The sequence below is a fragment of the Dipodomys spectabilis genome, unplaced genomic scaffold (genome assembly GCF_019054845.1).
Source record: "Dipodomys spectabilis isolate Male_0828 unplaced genomic scaffold, ASM1905484v1 ptg000147l, whole genome shotgun sequence".
NCBI classification, from domain to species: Eukaryota; Metazoa; Chordata; class Mammalia; order Rodentia; family Heteromyidae; genus Dipodomys; species Dipodomys spectabilis.
Genome location: NW_024870824.1, coordinates 19,996,356 through 20,018,936, shown reverse-complemented (window position 1 = coordinate 20,018,936; position 22,581 = coordinate 19,996,356).

The following is a 22,581-nucleotide window of genomic DNA, read 5'->3' as shown; positions in this document are numbered from 1 at the left end:
GTTTAGGGTGAGGGTGGGGATTAGGGTTAGGGTGAGGGTTAATGTGAGGGTAAGGGTTAGGATTAGGATTAGGGTTAGGGTGAGGGCTAGGATGAGGGTGAGGGTTAGGGTTAGGTTTAGGGTGAGCGTTAGGGTTAGGGTTAGGGTTAGGGTGAGGGTTAGGGCGAGGGGTAGGGTGAAAGTGAGGGTTAGGATTAGGGAAAGGATTAGGGTAAGTGTTAGAGTGAGGTTTAGGGTTACCGTGAGTGTCAGGGTGAAGGTTAGGGTTAGGGTTAGGGCTAGGATTAGGGTGAGGATTAGGGTTAGTTTTAGGGTGAGGGGTAGGGTTAGGGTTAGGGTTAGGGTGAGGGTTAGAGTTAGGGTTATGGTTCGCGTTAGGTTAGTGTTATTGTTAGGTTTAGGGTGAGGGTGAGGGTGAGGTTGAGGGTGAAGGTGAAGGTTAGGGTTAGGGTTAGGTTTAGGGTGAGGGTGAGGGTGAGGTTTAGGGTTAGGATTAGTGTTAGGGTTCAGGTTAGGCTGAAGGTTAGGGTTAGGGAAAGGGTTAGGGTTAGGTTGAGGGTAAGGTTTATGATAGGGGTAGGGTGTGGGTGAGGTTTAGGGTTAGGGTGAAGGTTAGGGTTAGGGTGAGGGTGAGGGTTAGGGTTAGGGTTAGGTTTAAGATTAGGTTGAGGGTGAGGGACTTCGTTAGGTTTAGGATTAGGGTTAGAGTTAGTGTTAGGCTTAGGGTGCGGGTAAGGGTGAGGGTGAAGGTTAGGGTGAGGGTTAGGGTTCAGGTGATGGTTAAGGTTAGTGTTAGGTTTAGGGTGAGGGTGAGGGTTTAGGTTTAGGGTTAGAGTTAGTGTGAGGCATAGCGTGAGGGTTACGGTTAGGATTCAGGTGAGGGTGAGGGTTAGTGTTGGGTTAGGGTTAGCATGAGGGTGAGGGTGAGGGTTAGGGTGAGTGTGAGGGTTAGGCTGAGCGTTAGGGTTAGTGGGAGGGTTAGGGTTAGGGTTAGGGTGAGGGTGAGGGTTAGTGTGAGAGTTAGGGTTAGGGTTAGGGTTAGTGTGAGAGTCAGGCTGAGGGTTAGGGTGAGGGTGAGGGTAAGAGTTAGGGTTAGGTTTACAGTGAGGGTAAGGTTTAGGGTGAGGATTAGTGTGAGGGTGAGTGTTAGGTTTAGAATTAGGGATAGGGTGAGGGTTAGGGTTAGGGTTAGGGTGAAGATTAGGGTTAGGGTGAGGGTTAGGGTTAGGGTTAATTTGAGGGTAAGTGTGAGGGTTAGGGTGAGGGTGAGAGTGTGAATTAGGTTTAGGGTTAGGGTTAGGGTAAGGGTGAGGGTGTGTGTGAGGGTTAGGATTAGGGTTAGGGTTAGAGATAGGCTGAGAGTGAGGGTCATGGTTTGGGTGACTTTTAGGGTTACGGTGAAGGTGAGGGTTAGGGTTAGTGTGAGGGTTAGGGTGAGTGAGTTTAAGGATTAGGGTGAGGGTGTGGGTTAAGTTAGGGTTAGGGTTAGGGTGAGGGATAGGGTTAGAATTAGGTTTAGGGTTAGGGTGAATGTTAGGGTGAGGGTTATGGTTAGGCTTAGAGTTAGGATGAGGGTTTGGGTGAGGGTGAGGGTGATGGTGAGGTTTAGGGTTAGGGTGAGGGTGAGGGCTAGGGTGAGGGTGACGTTTAGGGTTAGGTTTAGGGTGAGAGTCAGGGTTAGGTTTAGGGTGAGGTGTAGGGTTAGGGTTAGGGTGAGGGTTAGGTTTAGTGTGAGGGTTAGGGTTAGGGTTAGGCTTACAGTTACGGTGAGGTTAAGGGTTAGATTGAGATTTAGGTTGAGGGTTAGCGTTAACGTTAGGATTAGGGTTAGGGTTAGGGTTAGGCTAAAGGTGAGGGTGAGAGTGAGGGTTAGGGTTAGGGTGAGGGCTAATGTGAGGGTGAGGGTGAGGATTTCGGATAGCTAAGGGTTAGGGTTAGGGTTACGGTGAAGATTTGGTTGAGGGTGAGGCATATGTTTAGGGTTAGTGTTAAGGTGAGGGTTAGGGTTAGGGTGAGGGTTAGGGTTATGGTGATGTTTAGGTTGAGGGTGAGTTTTAGGGTGAGGGTTAGGGTTCAGGAGAGGGTAAGGCTTAGGGTGTGGGTGAGGGTTAAGGTTAGCGTGAGGGTGAGGGTAAGAATGAGGGTTAGGGTGAGGGTGAATGTGAGGGTTAGGGTTAGGGTGAGGGTTAGTGTTAGGGTTAGGTTTATGGTGAGGGTTAAGGTGAGGGTTAGGGTTAGGGTGAGGGTGAGGTTTAGGGTTAGTGTGAGGGTTAGGTTTAGGGTTTGGGTGAGGGTAACGCTTAGGGTGAGGGTAGGGTGAGGGTGAGGGTTAGGGTTAGGGTTAGGATTAGGTTGAGGCAGAGGGTGTGGGTTAGGGTTAGGGTGAGGGTTCGGGCTAGGGTTAGGGTGAGAGTTTTGGTGAGGGTGAGTATTAGGGTGAGGGTGAGGGTTCTGTTGAGTGTGCGGGTTAGCGTGTGGGTGAGGGTTAGTGTTAGCCTGAGGGCGAGGGTAAGTTTGAGGGTGAGGGTGAGAGTGAGGGTGAGTGTGAGTTTTAGGGTCAAGGTGAGGTTTAGGGTAGGGTTAGGGTTAGGTTTAGGGTTAGGATGAGGGTTAGGATGAGGGTGAGTGTTAGGGTTAGGGTGAGGTTTGGGGTTAGGGTGAGGGTTAGGTTTAGGATTAGGGTTAGGGTGAAGTTTATGGTGAGGGTTAGGGTGAGAGTGAGGTTTAGGATTACCGTGCGTGTTAGGGTGAGGTGTAGGGTGAGTGTTAGGGTTAGGGTGAAGGTTAGGGTGAGGGTTAGGGTGAGAGTGAGTTTTAGGATTACCGTGAGTGTTAGGGTGAGGGTTATGGTGAGGGTTAGGGTTAGGATTAGGGTTAGGGTGAGGGTGAAGGTTAGGTTTAGGATGAGAGTCAGGGTTAGGGTTACGGTGAGGGTCAGAGGTAGGGTTGGGGTTAGCAGTAGGGTTAGAGTTAGGGTTATAGTTAAGGTTAGGTTGAGGGTGAGGATGAGGGTGAGGTTGAGGGTGAGGGTGAGAGTTAGGGTTAGGGTTAGGATGGGGGGGAGGGTTAGGGTTAGGATTCGTGTTAGGGTGAGGGTTAGCGTGAGTGTGAGGGTGAGGGTGAGGGTGAGGGTTAGGTTTATGGTTAGGTTGAGGTTATGTTTACTATGAGGGATAGGGTTAGGGTTAAGGTGAGTATAAGGGTTAGGGTTAGGTTTAGGGTGAGTGTTAGGGTTAGGGTGAGTGTTTGGGAGAGGGTAAGGTTTACAGTTAGGATTAGAGTTATGGTGAGGGATAGGGTGAGGGTGAAGGTTAGGGTTAGGGTGAGGGTTAGGGTTAGGTTTAGGGTGAGGGTTAAGGTGAGGGGTAGGAGTTAGGATTAGTGTGAGGGTTAGGTTGAGGGGGAGGGTTAGGGTTAGGATTAGGTTTAGGGTTAGTGTTAGGCTGAGGATTAGGGTGAAGGTGAAGGTGAGGGTTAGGTTTAGGTTTAGGATTAGGGTGAGGGTGAGGGTGAGGGTTAGTATTAGGGTGAGGGTTAGGGTTAGGTTGTTGGTTAGGGTTAATTTGAGCTTAGGTTTAGTGTGAGGGTTAGGGTTAGGGTTAGGTTGAGGATAAGGGTTAGGGTAGGGGTTAGGGTGAAGGTGAGGGTTAGGTTTAGGGTGATGTTTAGGGTGAGGGTGAAAGTTAGGGTGTAGGTTCGGATGAGGGTTCAGGTGAGGGTTAGTGTGTGGGTGAAGTTTAGGGTTAGAGTTAGGCTGAGGGTGAGGATGATGGTGAGGGTGACGTGTAGGCTTAGGGTTAAGGTGAGGGTTAGCGTTAGTGTGAGGGTTAGGGTGAGGGTGAGGTTAAGTGTTAGGGTGAGGGTTAGGTGATGGTGAGAGCTAGGGTTAGGGTTATGATTAGGGTGAAGGTTTGTGTGAGGGATAGGGTTAGGGATAGGGTTAGGTTTAGGGTGAGGGTTAGTGTGAAGGTGAGGGTTAGGATTACGATTAGGGTTAGGGTGAGGGCTAGGATGAGGGTGAGGGTTAGGGTTAGGTTTAGGGTGAGGGTTAGGGTTAGTGTTAGAGTTACGGTGAGGGATAGGGTGAGGGGTAGGGTTGGAGTGAGGGTTAAGATTAGGGTAAGAATTAGGGTGGGCTTTAGGGTGAGAGTTTGGTTTAGGGTTACAGTGAGTGTTATGGTGAGCATTAGTATTAGGGTGAGGGTTAGGGTTAGGATTAGGGTGTGGGTGAGGGTGAGCGTTAGGGTTAGTGTGAGGGTTAGGCTTAGGGTTTGGGTGAGGGTGAGTGTGAGGGTGAGGGTTAGGATTAGGGTTAGGGGTAGGTTTAGGGTAAGGGTGAGGGTGAGTGTTATGGTTACAATTCGTGTTAGTGTTAGGATTAGGTGAGGGTGAGTGTGAGGGTGAGGGTGAGGGTTAGGTTTAGTTTTAGGGTTAGGGTGAGGTTAGGTTTAGTGTGAGGGTTAGGGTTAGGGTTAAGGTGAATGTAAGGGTTAGGGTGAGGGTGAGGGTGAGGGTAAGGTTTAGGGTTAGGGACAGGGTTAGGGTTAGCGTGATGGTTAGGGTTAGGGTGAGTGTTTGGCAGAGGGTGAGGTTTACGATTAGGATAAGAGCTAAGGTGAGGGAAAGGGTGAGGGTGAGGGTTAGGGTTAGGGTGAGGGTTAGGGTTAGGTTTAGGGTGAGGTTTAAGGTGAGGGGTAAGAGTTAGGATAAGGGTGAGGGTTAGGTTTAGTGTGAGGGTTAGGGTTAGAGTTAGGATTAGGCTAGGGTGAGCGTAAGGGTTAGGGTGAGGGTTAGTTTGAGAGTGAGGGTTAGGGTTAGGATTAGGTTTAGGGTTAGTTTTAGGCTGAGGATTAGGGTGATGGTGAAGGTGAGTCTTAGGGTTAGGGTTAGGGTTGGGGTGATATCTAGGTTGACAGTTAGGGTTAGGGTGAGGGCTAGGATTAGGGTTAGGCTGAGGGTTTGGGTGAGGGTGAGGGTGAGGGTGAGGGTGAGGGTTAGGTTTAGGCTTAAGGTTAGGTTTAGGCTTAAGGTTAGGCTGAGGGTGAGGGAGAGGGTTAGGTTTAGGGTTAGGGTTAGAGTTAGGGTTAGGATTAGGGTGATGGTAAGGGTGAGGGTGAAGGTTATTGTGAGGTTTAGGGTTAGGGTGATAGTTAGGGTTAGTGTTAGGTTTAGGATGAGGGTGAGAGTGAGGTTTAGGTTTAGGGTTAGAATTAGGGTGAGGCATAAGGTTATGGTTAGGGTGAGGGTGAGGTTGAGTGTTAGGGTTAAGGTTAGGGTTAGGGTTAGTTATAGGGTGAGGGGTAGGGTGTGGGGTAGGGTTAAGGTTAGGCTGAGGGTTAGGGTTAGGGTGATGTTTAGGGTGAAGCTGAGTATTAGGGTGAGGGTGAGGGTTCGGTTGAGCGTGAGGGTTAGGGTGTGGTTGAGGGTTAGGGTTAGGGTGAGGGTTAGGTTGAGTGTGAGGCTTAGGCTGAGCATTAGGGTTAGGTTTAGGGTTAGTGTGAGTGTTAGGGTTAGGGTTAGGGTGAGGGTTAGGGTGAGGGAGAGGGTTAGGGTTAGGTTGAGGGTGAGTGTGAGGGTTAGGGTGAGGGTGAGAGTGAGGGTTAGGGTTAGAGTTAGGGTTAGGGATAGAGTGAGGGTGAGGATAAGGGTTAGGGTTAGGGTTAGAGTTAGGCTGAGAGTGAGGGTGACGGTGAGCGTGACTTTTAGTGTTAGGGTGAAGATGAGGGTTAGGGTTAGTGTAAGGGTTAGGGTGAGGGTGATTTTAAGGATTAGGGTGAGGGTTAGGGTGAGGGTGTGGGTTAAGTAAGGGTTACGGTTAGGGTGAGGGATAGTTTTAGGGTTAGGGTTAGAGTTAGGGTGAGGGTTCGGGTGAGGGTTAGGGTTAGGGTTAGGGTTAGGGTTAGGATGAGTGTGAGTATTAGGGTTAGGGTGAGGGTTAGGTTTAGGTTTAGGGTGAGGGTTAGGATTAGGGTTAGGGTGAAGTTTAGGTTTAGGGTTAGGGTTAGGGTTAGGGTTAGGGTTAGGGTTAGGTTGAGGGTTAGGGTTACTGTGAGGGTTAGGGTTAGGGTTAGGGTTAGTTTGAGGGTTAGGGTTAGGGTTACGGTGAGGGTAAGGGTTAGGGTGAGGGTTAGGGTTAGGGGTAGGGTTAGGGTTAGTTTCAGTGTGAACGTTTGGGTTAGGGTTATGTTGAGGGTTAGGGTTAGTTTGAGAGTTAGGGATAGAGTAAAGGTTATGGTGAGGTTAAGGGTTAGCGTGAGGTTAAGGCTTAGGGTGTGGGTTAAAGTTAGGGTGCGGGTTAGCGTTAGGGTTAGGGTTATTTTGAGGGTTAGGTTTACTTTGAGGGTAGTGTTAGGGTTAGGATTAGGATTAGCGTGCGGGTAAGGGTGAGAGTGAGGTTTAGTGTTACTGTGAGTTTCAGGATGAGGTTTAGGTTAGGGTTAGTGTTCAGGTTAGGATTAGGGTGAGGGTTATGGTTAGGGTTAGGGTTAGGGTTATTGTTACGGTTAGGGTGAGGGTGAGGGTGAGGGTTAGGGTGAGGTTGAGTGTGAGTGTGAGGGTTAGGGTTAGGTTAAGGTTTAGGGTGAGTTTGAGGGTTAGGGTGAGGGTGAGGGTAAGGGTTAGGTTTAGGGTTAGGGTTAGTGTGGGGGTTAGGGTTAGGTTTAGGGTTAGGGTGAGGGTTAGAGTTAGGATGAGGTTTACGGTTAGGATTAGGTTGAGGGTGAGGGTGTGGGTTAGAGTTAGTGTGGGGTTTAGTGTTAGGGTTAGGATGAGGGATAGGGTTAGGGTTAGGGTGAGGTTTAGGGAAAATGTTAGGTTTAGGGTGAGCGTGAGGGTTAGGTTGAGAGTGAGTTTTAGGGTGAGGGTTAGGGTTAGGGTGAGGGTGAGGTTTAGGGATAGGGTTAGGTTGAGGGTTAGGGTTAGGGTGAGGGTGAGGGTTAGTGTGAGGGTTAGGGTTAGGGTTAAGGTTAGAGTTACGCTGAGGGTTAGGGTGAGGGTGAGGGTTAGGGTTAGGGATAGGTTTACGGTGAGGGTAAGTTTTAGGGTGAGGATTAGGTTGAGGGTGAGTTTTAGGTTTAGCATGAGGGTTAGGGTGTGGATTAGGGTGAGGTTAGGGTTAGGGTTAGGGTTAGCATGAGGGTTAGGTTTAGGGTTAGGTTGAGGATTAGGGTTTGGGTGAGGGTTAGGGTTAGGGTTAGCTTGAGGGTGAGTGTCAAGGTTAGGGAGAGGGTGAGAGTAAAGGTTAGGGTTAGGTTTAGGGTTAGGGTTAGGGTGAGGGTGAGGGTGAGGGTTAGGATTACGGTTAGGGTTAGAGTTAGGCTGAGAATGAGGGTAACGGTGAGGATGACGTTTAGGGTTAGGGTAAAGGTGAGGGTTAGCGTTAGTGTGAGGGTTAGGGTGAGGGTGAGGTTAAGGATTATGGTGAGGCTGAGGGTTCGGTTAGGGTTAGGGTGAGGGTTAGTGAGAGGGTTAGGGTTAGGGTTAGGGTGGGGGTTTGGGTTCGGGTTGGGGTTAGGGTGAGTGTTAGAGTTAGGCTGAGGCTTAGGATTAGGTTGAGGGTGAGGGTGTGGGTTAGGGTTAGGGTGAGGGTTATGATTAGGATTAGGGTGAGGATTAGGGTGAGGGGTAGCTTTAGGGTTAGGCTGTAGTTTAGGTTTAGGGTGATGTTTAGGGTGAGGGTGAGTCTTAGGGTGAGTGTTAGTGTTAGGCTTAGCATTAGGGTTAGGGTATGGATTAGGGTGAAGGTGAGGATTAGTGTGAGGTTTAGGGTTAAGGTTAGAATGAGGGTTAGGTTTAGGGTGAAGGTGAGGGTTAGGGTGAGGGTGAGGGTTAGGGATAGGATTAGGTTTAGGGTGAGGGTAGGGTGAGAGTTAGGTATAGGGTTAGGTTTAGGTTTATGTTGAGGGTTAGGGTGAGAGTAAGGTTTAGGTTTAGGGTTAGTGTGAGGGTTAGGGTTAGTGTTAGGGTGAAGGTAAGGGTTAGGGTGAGGGATAGGGTGAGGGTGAGGGTGAGGGTTAGGGTTAGGGTTAGGATTAGGTTGAGGGTGAGAGTGTGGGTTAGGGTTAGGGTGAGGGTTGTGGTTAGGGTTAAGGTGAGGATTAGGGAGAGGGGTAGGGTTAGGGTTAGGCTGAAGGTTAGGGTTAGGGTGATGTTTAGGGTTAGGGTGAGTATTAGGGTGAGGGTGAGGGTTCGATTGAGGGTGAGGGTTAGGGTGTGGGTAAGGGATAGGTTTAGGGTGAGGGTTAGGGTGACAGTGAGGTTTAGGGTGAGGGTGAGGTTTAGGTTTAGGTTTAGGGTTAGGGTGAGGGTTAGGTTTAGGGTGAGGGTTAGGGTGAGGGTGAGGCTTAGGGTTAGAGTTAGGATGAAGGTTAGGGATAATGTTAGGTTTAGGGTGAGTGTTAGGGTGAGGGGTAGTTTTAGGGTTAGGGGGAGGTTAAGGTTAGTGTGAGGGTTAGGGTTAGGGTTAGTGTTAGGGTGAGGGTGAGGGTTAGGGTTAGGGTTAGGGTTAGGGTGAGGGTAAGGGTTAGAGTGAGGGTTAAGGTTAGGTTTAGGTTTAGGGTTAGGGTTAGGGTTAGGGTTAGGCTAAGGGTGAGGGTGAGATTGAGGGTTAGGGTTAGGGTTAGGTTTAGCGTGAGGGCTAGGTTGAGGGTGAGGGTTAGGGTGAGGGTGAGGGTTAGGGTTAGGGTTAGGATGATGGCTAGGTTGACGGTGAGGGTTAGGGTTACGGTGAGGGTTAGGGTTAAGATGATGGTTAGGGGTAGGGTTAGGATGAGGGTTAGTGTAAGGTGATGTTTAGGGTTAGCGTAAGGGTTAGGGTGTGGGTTCGGGTTCAGGTGAGGGTGAGAGTTAGGTTGTGGGTGAGGCTTAGGGTTAGGGTGAGGATAAGGGTGAGTGTGAGGGTTAGGGTGAGAGTGTGGCTTAGGGTTAGAGTTAGGGTGAAGGTTAGGGTTAGGTTTAGGTTGAGGGTTAGGGTAAGGGGTAGGTTTAGGGTTAGGGTGAGGGTTAAGTTTAGGGTTAGGGTTAGGGTTAGGGTGGGGGTTAGGGTTAGGGTGAGGGTTAGGGTGAGGTTTAGAGTTAGGCTGAGGGTTAGGGTTAGGATTAGGTTGAGGGTGAGGGTGTGAGTTAGAGTTAGGGTGAGGGTTAGGGTTATGGTTGATGTGAGGATTAGGGTGAGGTTTCGGGTTAGGCTAAGGCTGAAGTTTAGGGTTAGGGTGATGTTTAGGGTGAGGGTGAGTATTAGGGTGAGGGTTAGGGTTAGGGTGAAGGTTAGGGTTAGGGTTAGGGTTAGTGTGAGGTTTAGGGGTAGGGTTAGGGTGAGGGTAATGGTTAGGGTGAGGGTTATGGTGAGTGTGAGGGTTAGGGTTAGGACTAGGTTGAGGTTGAGGGTGTGTGTGTGGGTTAGGTTTAGGGTGAGGGTTAGGGTTAGGGTTAGGGTGATGATTAGAGTGAGGGGTAGGTTTAGGGTTAGGCTGAAGGTTAGGGTTAGGCTAATGTTTAGGGTGAGGGTGAGTATTAGGGTGAGGGTGAGGGTTTGATTGAGGGTGAAGGTTACAGTGTGGGTAAGGGTTAGGGTTAGGGTGAGGGTTAGGGTGACAGTTAGGGTGAGGGTGAGGTTTAGGGTTAGGTTTAGGGTTAGGATGAGGGTTAGGGTTAGGGTGAATGTTAGGGTTAGTGTGAGAGTTAGGACTATTGTTAGGGTTAGGGTGAGGAAAAGGGTTAGGGTGAGGGGTAGGGTTAGGGTTAGGGGAGACTTATGTTTAGTGTGAGGATTAGGGTTAGGGTTAGGGTTAGGGTTACGGTGAGGGTAAGGGATAGAGTGAGGGTTAGTTTTAGGTTTACATTTAGGTTTAGGATTAGGGTTTTGGTTATGTTTATTCTAAGGATGAGGGTGAGAGTGAGGGTTAGTGTTATGGTTAGGGTTAGGGTGAGGGCTAGGTTTAGGGTGAGGGTTAGGGTGAGGGTGAGGGTTAGGGTTAGGGTTAGGTTTAGGGTGAAGTTTAGCGTGAGGCTGAGGTTTAGGGTGAGGGTTAGGGTTAAGATGATGTTTAGGGTTAGGTTTAGGATGAGGGTTGTTGTTAGGGTTAGGGTGAGTGTTAGGGTGTGGTTTCGGGTTCCGGTGAGTGTGAGAGTTAGGTTGTGGGTGAGGGTTAGGGTTAGGGTGAGGAAAAGGGTGAGTGTGAGGGTTAGGGTGAGGGTGAACTTTAGGATTAGAGTTAGAGTGAAGGTTAGGTTTAGGGTTAAGTTTAGGGTGAGGGTTTGGGTGAGGAGGAAGTTTAGGGTTAGGGTCAGTGTTAGGGTAAGTGTAAGGGTTTGGTGAGGTTTAGGGTTAAGGTGAGGGTTAGGGTTAGTGTTACGGTGAGGGTGAGGTTTACAGTTAGGGTTGGGTGAGGGTGAGGGTGAGGTGAGGGCTAGGGAAGGTTTAGGCTTATGTTTAGAGTGACTGTGAGGGAAGGCGTTAGGTTTAAGATTAGGGTTAGGGTGAGGAAAAGGGTGAGTGTTAGCGTGAGTGTGAGGGTTTCGGTTAGGTAAGAGTTAGGGTGAAGATTAGGGTGAGAGTGAGGAATAGGGTGAGGGTTAGGGCTAAGATGAGTGTTAGGGTTAAGGTTAGGGTGAGGGTTAGTTTTAGGGTGATGTTTAGGGTGAGGGTGAATGTTAGGTGTGGGTTCAGGTGAGGGTTCAGGTGAGGGTTAGTGTGTGGGTGAAGTTTAGGGTTAGAGTTAGGCTGAGGGTGAGGTTGATGGTGAGGGTGACGTGTAGGCTTAGGGTTAAGGTGAGGGTTAGGGTTAGTGTGAGGGTTAGGGTGAGGGTGAGGTTAAGTGTTAGGGTGAGGGTTAGGTGCGGGTGAGGGTTAGGGTTAGGATTAGGGTGAGGGTTTGTGTGAGTGATAGGGTTAGGGATAGGGTTAGGTTTAGGGTCAGGGTTAGGGTGAGGGTTAGGTTTAGGCTTAAGTTAAGAGTGAGGGTTAGGGTGAGGGTGGGGGTTAGGGTTAGGGTGAGGGTTAGTGTGAGGGTGAGGGTTAGGGTTAGGTTTAGGGTGAGGGTTATGTTTATGATTCATGTTAGTGTTAGGATTAGGTGAGGGTGAGTGTGAGGGTGAGGGTGAGGGTTAGGGTTAAGGTTAGGGTTAGAGTGAGGTTAAGGTTACTGTGAGTGTTAGGATTAGGGTTAAGGTGAATGTAAGGGTTAGGGTGAGGGTGAGGGTGAGGGTAAGGGTTAGGGTTAGGGAGAGGGTTAGGGTTAGGGTGATGGTTAGGTTAGTGTTATGGTTAGGGTGAGTGTTTGGGAGAGGGTGAGGTTTACGGTTAGGATTATAGTTACAGTGAGGGATAGGGTGAGGGTGAGGGTTAGGGTTAGGGCGAGGGTTAAGGTTAGGTTTAGTGTGAGGGTTAAGTTGAGGGGTAGGAGTTAGGATTAGGGTGAGGGTTAGGTTTAGTGTGAGGGTTAGGGCTAGGGTTAGGGTTAGGGTGAGATTGAGTTTGAGGATGAGGTTTTGGGTTAGGATTAGCATTAGGGTTAGTTTTTGGTTGAGGTTTAGGGTGAGGTTTAGGGTTAGAGTTAGGATGAGGGTTAGGGTTAGTGTGAGGGTTAGGGATAGTGTTAGTGTGAGGGTTAAGGTGAGAGTAAGGGTTAGGGTGAGGGTTAGGGTAAGGGTGAAGGTGAGGGTTAGGAATAGGGTTAGGATTAGGGTGAGGGTTAGGTTGAGGGTTAGGTTGAGGGTTAGGTTTAGGGTTAGGGTTAGGGTGAGGGTTAGTGTGAGGGTAGGGTGAGGGTTAGGGTTAGAGTTAGGCTGAGGTTTAGGGTTAGGGTGAGGGTTTGGGTTTGGGTTAGGATTAGGGTGAGGTTGAGAGTGAGGGTTAGGGTTAGGGTTAGGTTGTGGGTTAGGTTTAGGGTTTGGGTTAGGGTGAGCGTGATGGTTTGAGTTAGTGTTAGGGTGAGAGTTAGGGTTAGGATGAGTGTGAGGGTGAGGGTTACGTTTAGGGTTAGGGTTAGAGTTAGGTTGAGTTTGAGGATGAGGTTTTGGGTTAGGATTAGCGTTAGTGTTAGTTTTAGGTCGAGGGTGAGGGTGAGGTTTAGGGTTAGAGTTAGGTTGAGGGTTAGGGTTAGTGTGAGGGTTAGGGATAGTGATGGGGTTAGGAGGAGTGTGAGGGTTAAGGTGAGAGTAAGGGTTAGGGTGAGGGTTAAGGTAAGGGTGAGGGTGAGGGTTAGGAATAGGGTTAGGATTAGGGTTAGGGTGAGGGCTAGGGTTAGGGTGAGGGTTAGGGTTAGGGTTAGGATTAGGTTGAGGTTGAGGGTTTGAGTGTGGGTTAGGGTTAGGGTAAGGTTTAGGGTTAGGGTTAGGTTGAGGATTAGGGTGAGGGGTAGGTTTAGGGTTAGACTGAAGGTTAGGGTTAGGGTGATGTTTAGGGTGAGGGTGAGTATTAGGGTGAGGTTGAGGGTTCGACTGAGGGTGAGGGTTAGAATGTGGGTAAGGGTTAGGGTTTTGTTGAGGGTTAGGGTGACAGTGAGGTTTAGGGTGAGGGTGAGGTTTAGGGTTAGGTTTAGGGTTAGGATGAGGGTTAGCGTTAGGGTGAGCATTAGGGTTAGTGTGAGAGTTAGGATTAGGGTTAGGGTTAGGGTGAGGATAAGGGTTGGGTGAGGGGTAGGGTTAGGGTTAGGGTGAGGCTAAGTGTTAGATTTAGGGTTAGTGTTAGGTTTAGATTTAGGTTTAGGATTAGGGTTAGGGTTAGGGTAATGGTTAGGGTGAGGGTTAGGGTGACGGTGAGGTTTAGGGTTAGGGTTAGGGTGAGGGTGAGTGTTAAGGTTAGGGTTAGGGTGAGGGTGAGGGTGAGGTTTAGGTTGAGGGTGAGGGTGAGGTTTGCTGTTAGGTTTAGGGTTAGGGTGAGGGTGAGGGTGAGCGTTAGGATTAGGGTTAGGGTTAGAGTTAGGCTGAGGTTGAGGTTGACAGTGAGGGTGACATTTAGGTTTAGGGTTAACGTGAGGGTAAGGGTTAGTGTGAGTGGTAGGTTGAGGGTAAGGTTAAGGATTAGGGTGAGGGTGAGAGTGAAGTATAGGGTTACTCTGAGTTTTAGGGAGAGGGTTAAAGTTAGAGTTAGGGTTAGGGTTAGGATTAGGGTGAGGGTTACGGTTAGGGTTAGATTTAGGTTTAGGTTTAGGGATATTGTTAGGGTTAGGGTGAGGGTGAGGGTGAGGGTGAGGTTGAGTGTGCCGGTGAGAGTTAGGGTTAGAGTCAGGATTTGGGTGAGGATGAAGGTGAGGGTGAGGGTTAGGGTTAGGCTTAGGGTTAGGGTTAGGGTGAGGTTAGGTTTACTGTGAGGTTTAGGGTTAGGGTTAAGGTGAGTGTAAGGCTTAGACTGAGGGTGAGGGTTAGGGTTATGGTTAGGGTTAGGAATAGGGTGAGGGTGTGGTTAAGTGTTAGAGTTAGGGTGAGGGTTAGGGTTAGTGTGATGGTTAGCGTTAGTGTTAGGTTTAGGGTGAGGGTGAGGGAGAGGGTGATGTTAAGGGTTAGGATTAGAGTTAGGGTGAAGTTTAGGGTGACGGTGATGATTAGGGTGAGGGTTAGTGTTAGGTTTAGGGTGAGGGTGAGGAAGAGGGTGAGGTTAAGGGTTAGGATTAGAGTTAGGGTGAAGTTTAGGGTGATGGTGATGATTAAGGTGAGGGTTAGTGTTAAGCTGAGGGTTAGTGTTAGGGTTAGGTTGAGGATTAGCGTTAGGGTGATGTTTAGGTTGAGGGTGAGGGTTAGGGTGAGTGTTTGGGTTCGGGAGAGGGTGAGGGTTAGGGTGAGGGTGAGGGTTAGGGTTAGGGTGAGGGTGAGGGTGAGGGTGACTGTGAGGGTTAGGGTGAGGGTGAGGGTGACGGTTAGGGTTAGGTTGAGGTTTAGGCTTATGGTTAGGGTTAGGTTGATTTTTAGGGTGAGGGGTAGGTTTAGGGTTAGGGTTAGGGTGAGGGTGAGGGTGAGGGTAAAGATTAGGGTTAGGGTTAGGGTGAGGGTGAGGGTTAGGTTTAGGGTTAGGGTTAGGATTAGGGTGAGGGTGATGGTGTGGGTTAGGGTTCGGGTGAGGGTTAGGGTTAGAATTAGGGTGAGGGTTAGGTTGAGGTGTAGGGTTAGGTTTAGGCTGAGTGTTAGGGGTAGGGTGATGTTTAGGGTGAGAGTGAGGGTTCGGTTGAGTGGGAGGGTTAGGGTTAGGGTTAGGATTAGGGTGAGGGTGAGGTTAAGGGATAGAGTTAGAGTGAAGGTTAGTGTTAGTGTGATTGTTAAGGTTAGTGTTAGGGTTAAGGTGAGGGTGAGGGAGAGGCTGAGGTTAAGGGTTAGGATTAGAGTTAGCGAGAAGATTAGGGTGAGGGTGATGGTTAGGGTGAAGGTTAGTGTTAAGGTGAGGGTTAGTGTTAGGGTTAGGGTGAGGATTAGGGTTAGGGTGAAGTTTAGGTTGAGGGTGAGGGTGAGTGTTCGGGTTCAGGAGAGGGTGAGGGTTAGGGTGTGGGTGAGTGTTAGGGTTAGGGTGAGGGTGAGGGTGAGGGTGAGTGTGAGGGTTAGGGTGAGTTTCAGGGTGAGGGTCAGGGTTAGCTTGAGGGCTAGGGTGAGGGTTAGGGTTAGCGTGAGGGCTAGGGTGAGGGTGAGGTTTAGGGTGACGGTGACTGTGAGGGTGAGGGTGAGCGTTAGGTATAGGGTGAGTTTTAGGGTGAGGTTGAGGCTTAGGGTGAGGGTTAGGGTTAAGGTCAGGTTAAGGGTTAGTTTGACGGTGATGGTTACGGGGAGGGTTAGGGTTAGGGTGAGGGTTAGGGTTAGGATTAGTTTGTGGGTTAGGGTTAGGGTTTGGGTTAGGGTGAGGGTTAGGTTGAGGGTAAGGTTTAGGTTGAGGGTTAAGGATAGGGTTAGGTTTAGGGTGAGTGTTAGTGTGAGGGTTAAGTTTAGATTTAGGGTGAGGATGAGGGTTTGGGTTAGGGTTAGGATTAGGGTTAGGGTGAGGGTAAAGGTTTGGGTTAGTGTTAGGGTGAGAGTTAGGGTTAGGGTGAGGGTTAGGGATAGGGTAAGTTTTAGGGTGAGGCTGAGTGTGAGGTTGAGGGTTAGGTTTAGGGTTAGGGTTAGAGTTAGGTTGATGGTGAGGGTGAGGGTTTGGGTTAGGATTAGGTTGAGGGGTAGGGTTAGGTTGAGGGTGAGGGTTAGGACTAGGGTTAGAGTGTTAGGGTTAGTGTGAGGGTTAGGGATAGGGTTAGGGTTAGGGGGAGTGTGAGGGTTAGGGTGGGAGTAAGGGTTAGGGTGAGGATTAGGGTAAAGTTGATAGTGAGGTTTAGGGATAGGGTTAGGATTAGGGTGAGGATTAGGTTGAGGGTTAGTTTGATGGTTAAGGTTAAGGGTAGGGTTAGGATTAGGTTGAGGGTCAGGGTGTGGGTGTGATTTATGGATAGGGTGAGGTTTGGCATTAGGGGTAGGGTGAGGATTAGGGTGAAGGGTAGGTTTAGGGTTAGGTTGAAAGTTAGGGTTAGGGTGATGTTTAGGGTGAGGGTGAGTATTAGGGTGAGGGTGAGGGTTCGATTGAGAGTGAGGGTTAGAGTGTGGGTAAGGTTTAGGGTTAGGGTGAGGGTTAGGGTGACAGTGAGCTTTAGGGTGAGGGTGAGGTTTAAGGATAGGTTTAGGGTTAGGATTATGTTTAGTGTTAGGTTGAGGGTTAGGTCTAGTGTGAGAGTTAGGATTAGGGTTAGGGTTAGGGTGAGGAGAAGGATTAAGGTGAGGGGTAGGGTTAGGGTTAGGGTAAGGGCTAGGGTGAGGGTAAGGTTTAGAGTGAGGGTTAGGATTAGGTTTAGATTTAGGTTTAGGATTAGGGTTAGGGTTAGGGTTAGGCTAAGGGTGAGGGTGAGAGTGAGGGTTAGGGTTAGGGGTAGTTTTATTGTGAGTGCTAGATTGAGGGTGAGGATTAGGGTGAGGGTGAGGGTTATGGTGAGGGTTAGTGTTAAGATGATGGTTAGGGTTAGGGTTAGGATGAAGGTTATTGTTAGGGTCATGTTTAGGGTTAGGATGATTGTTAGGGGGTAGGTTCGGGTTCAGGTGAGGGTGAGAGTTAGGTTTTGGGTGAGGCTTAGGGTTAGGGTGAGAATAAGGTTGTGTGTGAGTGTTAGGGTGAGGGTGACGGTTAGGGTTAGAGTTAGGGTGAAGTTTAGGGTTAGGGTTAGGTTTAGCGTGAGGGATAGGGTGAAGAGTAGGTTTAGGGTTAGCGTGAGGGTTAGGGTGAGGGTAAGGGTTAGGGTGAGGGTTAGGGTGAGGGTGAGGTTTAGGGTTAGGATTAGGGTGAGGGTGAGGGTTAGGGTTAGGGTTAGGGTTAGGGTGAGGGTGAGGGTGAGGTTTAGGTTTAGATTTAGGCTTAAGATTAGGGTGAGGGTGAGGGAGAGCATTAAGTTTAGGATTAGGCTTAGGGTGAGGGTTAGGGTTAGGGTAAGGGTGAGGGTGAGGGTGAGGTTTAGTGTTAGGGTTAGGGTGAGGGTGAGGGTGAGGGTTAGGATTGGGGTTAGGGTTAGAGTTAGGCTGAGGGCGAGGTTGACAGTGAGGGTGAGATTTACATTTAGGGTTAACGTTAGGGTAAGTGTTAGTGTGAGGGATAGATTGAGGGAGAGGTTAAGGATTACGGTGAGGGTTAGGGTGAGGGTGAGGGTTAGAGTTAGGGTAGGGTTAGGGTGAGGGTTAGGGTGAGGGTTAGGGTAGGGTTAGGGTTAGGCTTAGGGTTATGGTGAGGTTTAGGGTGAGGGTGAGGGTTAGTGTTAGGGTGAGGGTCGGGGTGAGGGTGAGGGTTAGGGTTAGGATTAGGGTTAGGGTGAGGGCTAGGTTTAGGGTGAGGGTTAGGGTTAGGGTGAGGTTAGGGTTAGGATTAGGGTTAGGGTGAGGGCTAGGATGAGGGTGAGGGTTAGGGTTAGGTTTAGGGTGAGGGTTATTGTTAAGATTAGGGCTAGGGTGAGGGTTAGGGTGAGGGGAAGGTTTAGGGTTAGGGTGACGGTTAGGTTTAGTGTGAGGGTTAGTGTTAGGGTTCGGGTTAGGATTAGCGTGAGGTTGAGGGTTAGGGTGAGGGTTAGGGTTAGTGTGATGGTTAAAGTTAGTGTTAGGTTTAGGGTGAGGGTGAGGGAGCGGGTGGGGGTAGGTTTAGGGTTAGGATGAGGGTTAGGTTTAGGGTGAGGGTAAGGGTTAGGGTGAGGGATAGGTTGAGGGTGAGGGTTAGTTTCAGGAGTAGGGTTAGGGGTAGGCTGAAGGTTAGGGTTAGTGGGATGTTTAGGGAGAGGGTGAGTATTTGGGTGAGGATGAGGTTTCGGTTGAGTGTGAGGGTTAGGTTTAGGGTTAGGGTTAGGATTAGGGTGAGGGTGAGGTTAAGGGATAGAGTTAGGGTAATGGTTACTGTTAGTGTGATGTTTAGGGTTAGTGTTAGGGTTAGGGTGAGGGTGAGGGAGAGGGTGAGGTCAAGGGTTAGGATTAGAGTTAGGGTGAAGATTAGGGTGAGGGTGATGGTTAGGGTGAGGTTTAGGGTTAAGGTGAGGGCTAGTGTTAGGGTTAGGGTGAGGATTAGGAGTAGGGTGATTTTTAGGTTGAGGGTGAGGGTTAGGGTGAGTGTTCAGATATGGGAGAGGGTGAGGGTTAGAGTGTGGGTAAGGGTTATGGTTAGGGTGAGGGTGAGGGTGAGGGTGAGTGTGAGGTTTAGGGTGAGGGTTAGGGTTAGCGTGAGGGCTAGGGTGAGGGTGAGGGTTAGGGTGAGGGTGACTGTGAGGGTGCGGGTGAGGGTTTCGGTTAGGTAAGGGTTAGGTTAAGGGTGAGGTTTAGCTTGAGGTTGAGGCTTAGGGTGAGGGATAGCGTTAAGGTTAGGTTGAGTTTTAGGTTGGCGGTGATGGTTAAGGTGAGGGTTAGGGTGAGAGTGAGGGTTAGGGTTAGGGTTAGGTTGTGGGTTAGGGTTAGGGTTTGGGTTAGGGTGAGGGTGATGTTTTGAGTTAGTGTTAGGGTGAGAGTTAGGGTTAGGGTGAGTGTGAGGGTGAGGGTTAATTTTAGGGTTAGGGTTAGAATTAGGTTGAGTTTGAGGATGAGGTTTTGGGTTAGGATTAGCGTTAGGGTTAGTTTTAGGTCGAGGGTGAGGGTGAGGTTTAGGGTTAGATTTAGGTTGAGGGTTAGGGTCAGTATGAGGGTTAGGGATAGTGTTAGGGTTAGGGGGAGTGTGAGGTTTAGGGTGAGAGTAAGGGTTAGGGTGAGGGTTAGGGTAAGGGTGTGGGTGTGGGTTAGGGATAGGGTTAGGATTAGGGTGAGGGTTAGGTTGAGGGTTAGGTTGAGGGTTAGGTTTAGGGTTAGGGTTAGGGTGAGGGTCAGTGTGAGGGTAGGGTGTGGGCTAGGGTTAGAGTTAGGCTGAGGTTTAGGGTTAGGGTGACGGTTAGGGTTAGGGTTAGGATTAGGGTGAGGGTGAGAGTGAGGGTTAGGGTTAGGGTTAGGGAGAGGGTTAGGGTTAGGGTTAAGATGTTGGTTAGGGTTAGGGTTAGGATGAGGGTTAGTGTTAGGGGGATGTATAGGGTTAAGGTGAGTGTTAGGGGGTGGGTTCGGGTTCAGGTGAGGGTGAAAGTTAGGTTGTGGGTGAGGGTTAGGGTTAGGGTGAGGATAAGGGTGAGTGTGAGGGTTAGGGTGAGGGTGACGGTTAGGATTAGAGTTACAGTAAAGGACAGGGTTAGGATTAGGTTTAGGGTGAGCGTTAGGGTCAAGGGTAGGTTTAGGTTTAGGGTGAGGGTTAGGGTGAGGGTAATGGTTAGGGTGAGGGTTAGGGTGAGGGTGAGGTTTAGGGTTAGGGTTACAGTATGGGTGAGGGTTAGGGTTGGGGTAGGGAGAGGGTTAGGGTGAGGGTGAGGGTGAGCGTTAGGGTTAGCGTTAGGCTTAAGTGTAGGGTGAGGGTGAGGGAGAGCATTAGGTTTAGGATTAGACTTAGGGTGAGGGTTAGGGTTAGGGTTAGGATGAGGGTGAGGGTGAGGTTTAGGGTGAGGGAGAGGGTGAGGTTTACTATTAGGTTTAGGGTTAGGGTGAGGGTGAGGGTGAGGGTTAGGATTAGGGTTAGGGTTAGAGTTAGGCTGAGGGTGAGGTTGACCGTGAGGGTGACGTTTAAGTTTAGGGTTAAAGTGAGGGTAAGGGTTAGTGTGAGGGCTAGGGTGAGGGTAAGGTTAAGGATTAGGGTGAGGGTTAGGGTGAGGGTGAGGGTTAGGGTTAAGGTAGGGTTAGGGTGAGGGTTTGGGTGAGGGATTGGGGTAGGGTTAGGGTTAGGGTTAGGTTGAGGATTAGGGTAGGGTTAGGGTTAGGCTTAGGGTTAGGGTGAGGGTGAGGGTGAGGGTTAGGGTTAGGGTGAGGGTTAGGGTGAGGGTGAGGGTTAGGGTTAGGATTAGGGTTAGGTTGAGGGCTAGGATGAGGGTGAGGGTTAGGATTAGGGTTAGGGTGAGGGTTAGTGTTAGGATTAGTGTTAGGGTGAGGGTTAGGGTGAGGGGTAGGTTTAGGGTTAGGGTGAGTGTTAGGTTTAGTGTGAGCGTTAGTGATATGGTTAGGGTTAGGATTAGCGTGAGTGTATGGTTAGGGTGAGGGTTAGGGTGAGAGTTAGGTTTAGGGTTACTGTGAGTTTTAGGGTGAGGGTTAAGGTTAGGGTTAGGGTTAGGGTTAGGATTTGGGTGAGGTTTATGGTTAGGGTTAGGGTTAGGGTTAGGGTTAGGGATATTGTTAAGCTTACGGTGAGGGTGAGGGTGAGGGTGAGGGTGAGGGTTAGGGTTAGGCTTAGTGTTAGGGTTGGGGTGAGGTTAGGTTTAGTATGAGGTTTAGGATTAGGGTTAAGGTGAGTGTAAGGGTTAGGGTGAGGGTGAGGGTTAGGGTTAGGGTTAGGTTTAGGAATAGGGTGAGGGTGGGGTTAAGGGTTAGAGGTAAGGTGATGGTTAGGCTTAGTGTAATGGTTAGGATTAGTGTTAGGGTTAGGGTGAGGGTGAGGGAGAGGGTGAGGTTAAGGGTTAGGGTTATGGTGAGGATTAGAGTTAGGGTGGTGTTTAGGTTGAGGGTGAGGTTTAGGGTGAGTGTTCGGGTTCGGGAGAGGCTGAGGGTTAGGGTGTGGGTGAGTGTTACGGTTAGGGTGAGGGTGAGGGTGAGGGAGATTGTGAGGGTTAGGGTGAGGGTGAGGGTAAGTGTTAGGGTTAGGCTGAGGGTTAGAATTAGGGTTAGGGTTAGGGTGATTGTTAGGGTGAGGGGTAGCTTTAGGGTTAGGGTGAGGGTTAGGGTGAGGGTGAGGGTTAGGGTGAGGGTTAGGGTTAGAATTAGGTTGAGGGTGAGGGTGCGGGTTAGGGTTAGCTTGAGTGTTAGGGTTAGAGTTAGGGTGAGGTTTAGTTTGAGTTTGAGGCTTAGGGTGAGGGTTAGGGTTAAGGTTAGGTTGAGTGATACGTTGACGGTGATGGTTACGGTGAGGGTTAGGGTGAGAGTGAGGGTTAGGGTTAGGGTTAGTTTGTGGATTAGGGTTAGGGTTTGGGTTAGGTTGAGGGTTAGGTTGAGGGTTAGGTTTAGGGTGAGAGTTAGGGATAGGGTTAGGGTTAGGGTGAGGGTGAGGGTGAGGGTGAGGGATAGGGTTAGGGTTAGAGTTAGGGTGAAGGTGAGGGTTTGGTATAGGGTTAGGATTAGGGTTAGGGTGAGGGTGATGGTTTGAGTTAGTGTTAGGGTGAGAGTTAGGTTTAGGGTGAATGTTAGGGATAGGGTTAGGTTTAGGGTTAGGGTGAGTGTGAGGGTGAGGGTTAGGTTTAGTGTTAGTGTTAGAGTTAGGTTGAGTTTGACGGTGAGGTTTTGGTTTAGGATTAGAGTTAGGGTTAGTTTTAGGTCGAGGGTGAGGGTGAGGTTTAGGGTTAGGGTTAGGGTTAGGGTGAGGGTGAGGTTGACGGTTAGGGTTAGGTTTGGGTTTAGAGTTAGGGTTAGGGTTAGGATGAGGGTTAGGATTAGGGTTAGAGGTAGGTTTAGGCTTAAGGTGAGGTTGAGGGTGATTGTGAGGGTTTGGGTTAGGGTGAGGGTTAGGGTTAGGGTGAAGTTGAGGGTGAGGTTGAGGGTTAGGGTTAGGGTTAGGGTTAGGGTGAGGGTTAGGGTGAGGCTAAGGGTTAGGGTGAGGGTTAGGGTGAGGGTTAGTATTAGGGTTTGGGTTAGGGTGATGTTTAGGTTGAGGGTAAGGATTAGGGTGAGGGTAAGGGTTTGGGTGAGACTGAGGGTTAAGGTGAGGATGAGGGCTAGGTTTAGGGTTAGGGTTAGGGATATTGTTAAGGTTACGGTGAGGGTGAGGGTGAGGGTGAGGTTGAGTGTGACGGTGAGGTTTAGGGTTAGGTTTAGGGTTAGGGTTATTGTGATGGTGAAGGTTACGGTGCGGGTGAGGGTTAGGGGTAGGTTTAGGGTGAGGGTTAGGGTGAGAGTTATGGTGAGACTAAGGGTTAGTTTGAGGGTTAGGGTGAGGGTGAGGGTGAGGGTTAGGATTAAGGTTAGGGTGAGGGTTTGGGTTAGGGTTAGGGTTAGGTTGAGGGTTAGGGTTAGGGTTAGAGTGAGGGTTAGGTTGAGGATGAGGGCTAGGTTTAGGGTCAGGGTTAGGGTTAGGGTGAGGGTGATTGTTAGCATTAGTGGTAGGGGTAGTGCTAGAGTGAGGGTGAGGGTTACGGTTAGGGTAAGCGTGAGGGTGAGGGTGAGGGGTAGGTTTAGGGTGAGAGTGAGGGTTAGGGTCATCGTGAGTTTTAGGGTGAGTTTTAAGGTGAGGGTTAGTTTTAGTGTTAGGTTTAGGTTTATGGTTAGGGTGAGGTTGAGGTTTAGGGTTAGGGTTAGGGTGAGGGTGAGGGTTAGGGTTAGGGTTAGGGTTAGGGTGTGGGTCAGTTTTAGGGTTAGGTTTTGGGTTAGGGTTATTGTTAGTGTGAGGTTTAGTGTTAGGGTTAGGGTGAGGGTGAGGGCTAGGGTGAGTGTTAGGGTTAGGGTGAGTGTGAGCGTGAGGGTTTAGGTTATGTTTAAGTTTAGGATGAATGTTAGGCTGTGGGGTAGGGGTAGGGGTAGGGTGAGGTTTAGGGTTAGTGTGAGGGTTAGGGTTCAGGTTTGGATTAGGGTGAGGGTAAGGGTTAGGGTGAGGGTGAGGGTGAGGGTGAGGGTTTGGGTTAGGGTTAGGGTTAGGGTGAGGACTAGGGTGTGGTTGAGGTTTAGGTTTAGGGTTAGGGATAGGGTGACGATTAGGTTTAAGGTTAGTGTTAGTGTTAGGTTTTGGCTGAGGGTGAGTGTGAGGGTGAGGGTGAGGGTTTAGGTTAGGTTTAGGGTTAGGATGAGTGTTAGGCTGAGGGGTAGGTTTAGGGTTCGGGTGAGGGTTAGGGTTAGTGTGAGGGTTAGGGTTCGGGTTAGGGTTAGGGTGAAGGTAAGGGTTAGGGTGAGAGTTAGGGTGAGGGTTAGGGTTCGGGTTAGCGTAAGGGTGAAGGTAAGGGTTAGGGTGAGGGTTAGGGTGTGGGTTAGGCATAGGGTTAGTTTTAGGTTTAGGGTGACGTTAAGGGTTATGGTTAGCATTAGGGTTAGGTTGAGGGTGAGGGTTAGGGTTAGGGTTAGGTTAAAGACTAGGGT